Source organism: Capsicum annuum, chromosome 8 (genome assembly GCF_002878395.1).
Source record: "Capsicum annuum cultivar UCD-10X-F1 chromosome 8, UCD10Xv1.1, whole genome shotgun sequence".
In the NCBI taxonomy this organism is placed as follows: domain Eukaryota; kingdom Viridiplantae; phylum Streptophyta; class Magnoliopsida; order Solanales; family Solanaceae; genus Capsicum; species Capsicum annuum.
Genome location: NC_061118.1, coordinates 133,033,137 through 133,039,564, shown reverse-complemented (window position 1 = coordinate 133,039,564; position 6,428 = coordinate 133,033,137). Strand labels below are relative to the sequence as shown.

At 35.0% G+C, this 6,428-nt stretch overlaps 1 long non-coding RNA gene across 1 annotated transcript; it reads right to left on the bottom strand.

Annotated features, from left to right (window-relative positions):
* Window positions 1-733: 733 nt before the first annotated feature.
* LOC107867487 lies at window positions 734-5,097 on the bottom strand. The gene is made up of 2 exons (XR_007043514.1): window positions 1,911-5,097; window positions 734-1,823 (listed from the first exon to the last, which is right to left on the bottom strand). It is a non-coding gene; the product is annotated as an uncharacterized LOC107867487 (long non-coding RNA).
* Window positions 5,098-6,428: the final 1,331 nt, after the last annotated feature.

The following is a 6,428-nucleotide window of genomic DNA, read 5'->3' as shown; positions in this document are numbered from 1 at the left end:
TACTAACAGTTTCTTGGCCTTGTAATTTTTTTCAATCTTTTTTCTATCTTCAACATTGTACTCTCTCCTTCTTTTGATAGCCATTTTTTTCACATCTCCTTCTTTGACTTCTCTAACTGGAACATGAGAACCATCAAGAATTATGTCCATTGGTTCACTATCCTCAGCCATAATGAAGTCAAACATCCTAGTTTTCCACCACCTATAGTACTATTCATTAAATCTAGATGGTCTAGTTGTAGATAACCCTTCCACTACTAGAAATTAGCCATATGACAACGGTTTAAATTCCGTTGCGATAGATCATAAAACCATTGCGATAGATCTACCAAAACGATTAGGTAGGCGTTGCATATGTGAGCGTTGGGATAGGTCTATCGCAACAGTTGTTGCAACAGTTATGAAAACCGTTCCAACAGATGGACCTATTGCAATGGTTTTTCTAACCTCCTATTGCAACGCTTTGTATCGTCTATAGTAACGGTACAGAACCATTACAATAGAGTATATTGCAATGATGGAAAATCGTTGCAATAACCCAATTGCAATAATTTTTGGATATCTACTGCAACACTTATTGGTCTATTGCAATGCTTTTTGACACCTATTACAACATTTTTTGCTACCTATTGCAATGGTTTTTGACACCTATTGCAATGATATATATATATATATAGAGAGAGAGAGAGAGAGAATTATATTAATACAATTATATATATATATATATACACACACACATCACAACAAAATCTTTCATTAATATAGTAATCAAAATTAAAATTTTATGCAACTATATAAATTAGTAATTACATATATAATCACGTCACAAGACAAATCTTTACAACAAGCTAGTAATCTAAATCAAAAACAGCAAGTCTAGGACCTTCTTATAGCTTTCTCCACTGAACAACAACACCAGAAGTATCCATACCTCCTGCAAAATACAGCTTTAATGCTTTGTATACTCCAAACATAATAGAATTTCCAGGTACTTCTCGTGCGACGCAATATGGAATTTATGAGTTTAGTCGGGCAGGCAAGAAATAATGCAACAGTTCTAACAATAATGGCTATTCGTATGCCTCGTATTGTTTTTCAGGCAAACACTGTGGAAGGCCCTACTGCAGTTGTTATTTTCACATATACAATCAGTGCTACTTCAGCTTCTACCACCAAGTTCTTCATCTATATTGACATCACCAAGTCAATGCCATCCACAGAATATCAATGGGTTTATCTTATGGATAGAGGATTACCAATTGAAAGATATGGAGCATAACAAATACCACATTCAGTTGTTGGATCAATTTTCTGAATGCTTGAAGGTCCATGGAGTTGAATGCCCAATATGTTTTGCGAAATTCCCCGGAAATGGATAGTCTCTCATCCTGCACATTCTGTTTGTTTTAAACTGTAAATTAGCCAAGACTCATAAGTGCAGACACTTAAACATGTACTCAAGAATTTAAAAAGAAACTGAAAACTCAAGAACCCAAAATTAGTCTTGCCAAGGAGACTATGCAAAAGCACAAAGTGGTGCAGTGACTAATTGCTAGAAATTGCAAGTGCTACAAACTACTTCCAAGACATGTCATAATATTAGACGTCTCAAACAATAAAATCACAAACTACTCTAAGCAGATAGGAAAAGTTTAATAGTTGTACAACTTCAAGTGTTAACAAGAAAAGCAGTCTTAGTACCTTGCCTGTCCCCCTACATTGGAGATACTGGACAACTGTTTCTTGTAAATCATTCGCTTCCAATTCATGAGCCTCAAAATGAGGTGTCTCAGCACCTTCCTTAGCATTATTATAGAGTGATCCTGAAAAAGCAACATTAGATGATAACATGCAACTTGACACAGATAAGAGAATGCCAATAATATATACATTCAATGTAAGTGTCTCACCGAAGACATGATACTATTCCCATCAGATATATCAGGCACATACAAACAGTTCGGAGGTACTGGTAAGTATTGTAGGATGTATCCCTCCTGTGGGTAATAGCCTTTGGCTGATAGCTTTTTTCTCGTATCTTCACGAATTCTGCTCAAAATTGCCAGGGCCTAAACTCGTGTACGATAACAAGAACAAGATAAAAGCAAATTAAATTGAGATATCTTTAAGCCAACACACAATTGAATTCGGCAATGGAGAACTATCAATTCAAAGAAAACTTATTGACAAACTATAAAGAGAACTCTATAACATTTTATGATAGGTACAACTGCCAACAAACAAATTAAGGGGAATGATCCAACAAAATAAATCTCCAATACTATCAAAAGTTTAAATACATAATACCAGATAAGATGTATTACATTCCCAACGTAAACATTGTCACTAGCAGAAAATATTGATTTCCAGAGAAAGAGAAATTAACCTGGTCATTCCCACTCTCCTTTTAGGTGTCAATTGCACTACCATGGAAAAAAAATTCAACAAGCACAGTATCAATATCAATATCAGTTCATTTCCCCCTCTTTGTTGGCCACCATAAATAATATTTTTAGGCTTAATGTTGTTGTACATTTTCTACCTGATCTTTCTATAAAAGAGAGTTATAAAATGAATTTTATCCTAGGAAGATAAGAATTCATAAATAATAGAGATTGCATCAGTATAATCTTCAGGCCCAGGTCCCCGTGGCAGAATCGTGAGGTACAAGCAAAAGGGCAAGGGAATAATCACCTTATTGCAATGCAGTCGCAATTCTCCATCTGCCAATCACTTTAGTTTGCCAGTAAATTACAAAGGTGTGACTTCACAGAAAATGGATTTGCATGGAAGTCTAAGACTCTAAGTGATGGAATCATAAAGCTTTGACATTAGAAGGCAACATAGCAAACACAGTCAAAATTAAATACATTAACCGTTATAAATAGATTGAGGCACCAAAAATGCATGCATAGTTTTATGAGCAACGCAAGATGTATAACAAAAACAATAACCAATCAATTAAGCTCATTACAGAAGTTAACTATTTGTAAGGACAGGAATAACCGTCACCATAGCAGTAGCCATATTTCTCCAAGAAAATCCACTCTTGAAGCTTTGCAGCATTTTTTGGTACTTTCAGCTCCAAATAGAAGATCAAAAATAGAGATGAGAACATTGTAAGACTTGCTGATATGCATGAGTTTAGAGAGCTAGTATAGAGATATAAAGACTTCTTCTTTTTTTGATCCTTAATGTGAATATTTTCACTTGTTATTAATTTCAAAGGTGCAACTCATAGCAAGGTACATATTCGCGCTTCTCTCACATTGTTTATTTTGTATTTGCTTATAAGGGGAATTCTTTGTTGGATTTTTCATGCAACAACATATACCTAAGGACTTCTTGGCTACGGAAAATAATAAAGAAATTGTTTAAGTTCGAAATGAGACATGTCAACAATCATCAACTCTAGTAGCAGAAGCCAAAGACCAGAAACCAGCACATCACATAGAGTATTCGAGTGAATAAGTGTTAGTGTCTTACTTGGGGGTGTTCCATAGCACAAACTTCGTTCATCAATATGTTCAACATCAAGCCCAATAAACCAAGATCCAAGAGAAACATCTTTATTTTTATACCAAGAATGACTCAAACCTGAAACACTATTAAGATGGAAGGATCATATTTATCTCGCCACAATCTTTAACTATCCATCATAGTAATAGACCTGCAATACCATCCAACACTAATCAATTTATAAAATTTAATCAATTCACTAACCTGTGTTGTAATTCAAGGAAGTGGAAGTATGATACTGTTGTTCTGTCAACCAGTAATCTACAGTGGAAGGCAGCATTCCTGTCAGTCCGATGGAGTAAATGAGCCTATTACTGGGCATTTTAGTATTCAATTGAAAAGCCAAATAGATTCTAGAGTTCTCAGCTGGAACAGAGGATGTAAAGTTAACAAGCTGGAGATTTCCCTCATCAAGCAACACCTGATAGGAAAAAATTCAAAATCTACACTTTAGTCGATTCAGAATGAATATGATATTATTATACGTATAGGAACTCCCGTTGGTCTATTTTTAAGTGTTTCTCAAGTCCACGAGCCACCATCTCCATCTCAAGCTGTAAGATAGCCAATAAAACAATAAATAGCATGAAATAGTTTGAAATTACGGTGCAAATTCCAATAGCACCTTAAAATAGTGACAACCAGAAAAATTACTAAAAATGGTAAATATTCCATATTCTAGGATGATTGCTAGCCATTTTCTTCAGATAGTAAACTATACTTCATCAAAAATTGGGATCAATAATAAGTTATAGCTATTATTTTTCCTAGATTCTTTTATTTTTAAAAGATATCAATGGCTCAATGCTAAGATGTTTCCAAAAGAATTAAAACAGAACACACAATGAGATACACAAATAGAGCATAAATCAGACGAACTTAACAAAGTATAAAATGAAGAGATACAAAATGAGAACTCTTCAGGAGGAAATATCTGGTGAATGACACAAACTTTAAACAATTTCACCACAGCTTCAGAATGTTTTCCTTGTATTTCCAAGGCCTAAAAATTAAAAGATTATAGTAGAATTAGTACAGGCAAAATATAAGGAATTGAAATTGAAGTTAGAGCAGTAGCGGATGGAGCACAGTGAAATCGGAGCACTGTGCTCCAAAGTCATCTCTGTCTCCCTACTCCCACCCCTACCCCCTGCTATAATCTCCATCCATACCTCATCCATAGTCTTACTGAGCACCACATCCCCACCACCATCACCGGTGGCCATAGCAATAGAATTAACAGTGACAACAGTGGCGATGGTGAAGGTAACAGTGGGGTCAGAAGCAAAAGGGTTAGAATCAGAATAAATATTCCTGAGAATTTCATCCATGTTTATAGAATCAAAGTTTCTAGAGGGATAAGAGTGAAGTTGATGATGTAGAGAAGAAGAAAAAGAAGACCGACCCAAATTAGGCGGTCAATTTGAGAGTTAATCAGTCGAAGAGCTCAATGAAATAACATAGTGAAATTGGTTCCTCGGAGCTTAAGGAAACATTGGTGAAATTAGAGACACAATGTTTATATTTCTTTGATTTTTGGCAATATTGGGGAGGGAAATAAAAAAATGTTGCAATAGTATTTTTTTCCAATAAAGCATTGCCATAGATGACTCTATGGCAACGGTTCATGCAATTATTGCTATAAGACACTCTATTGCAATGGTTCTTCAACAATAGTAACGATTATACTATAAAATTGTTCTATTAGTACAATTTTTTTTGCAACGATTGTAACCGTTGCAATAGACCCTCTATTGCAACGTTTTTGGAACCGTTGTTAAAAAGTCCGTTGTAATAGGGGTAATTTCTAGTAGTGTTCTTCCAGGTTTGGTAGAGCATCCATGATAACCAAAACACTCTAAGTGTGAACCTTTTAGATTGAACTGCCTTTGATACTAATTATTAGAGCCCTTAGGGGTTGCACCACACAGTGAGGGACCAGGTCCCTCAAAGTCAATCACAGGCAATCAAATACAAAAGTTCAAGAGAACTAAAGGCAGTATAGGAAAATAACAACACACAAGATTTAACATGGAAACCCCCTTTCTCAAGGGAGGAAAAACCATGACTTGTCATCACAAGAACTAACGAAATCTACTATAATCAACCTCTTGATTTAAGCCTAACTCTAGGATCTTTTAGCTTGTAATAACTCTACTACAAGCTTATCTTGACAACTCTGCCAAGGACCCTCAAAACCTGGTTAACTTTGGCTATAACATGCTTAGGCAACTCTACCTAAGAACTTCTCTCAACAAAATAAAATACTACTCTTATAGATAGAGTAATTTGATTAAAAAATAAGCACTCAAGAACACCTACTCACTCTTTAAGCATACTACAAAGATAAGAACATGACCAATGCTTGAGCAATCTTGAAATGGAGTATTTGTTGCCTCTCTTCACTCTTTAGATTTGTTAAAAAACTATTAGATGAAGAATCTTTTTTTCCTTTTATAGTTAAGTGATGATTAAGGTTGAAATCTAATAGGATCAGGTGTCATAATCAGTACAAGCAACACTTGCAAGTTTGTTACACAAGATGATAAAACTATGCAGACATACGTGCTAGTTGTACTCAACTATGAACATCCGGGGACCTGGTCCCTTAAAGTTAGTTGCTCATCATCAAAACTACATATAGAAAGATCAATCTTTGAGAAATATCTTGCATCCTGAAGCTATATAAAGAGATCATCTATCCTAGGAACATGATACTTATTCTTCATCATAACCTTATTTAACTACAGATAATCTATACATATCTGAAGAGACCCATCATTCTTATGCATGAAAAAAATAGGGGCACCCCATAGATAAACACTAGCATGAATGGGGCCCTTATCAAAAAGATCCTTTAACTACTTTTTCAGCTCCTTTAACTCAATCGAAGCCATTTTATAAAGTGG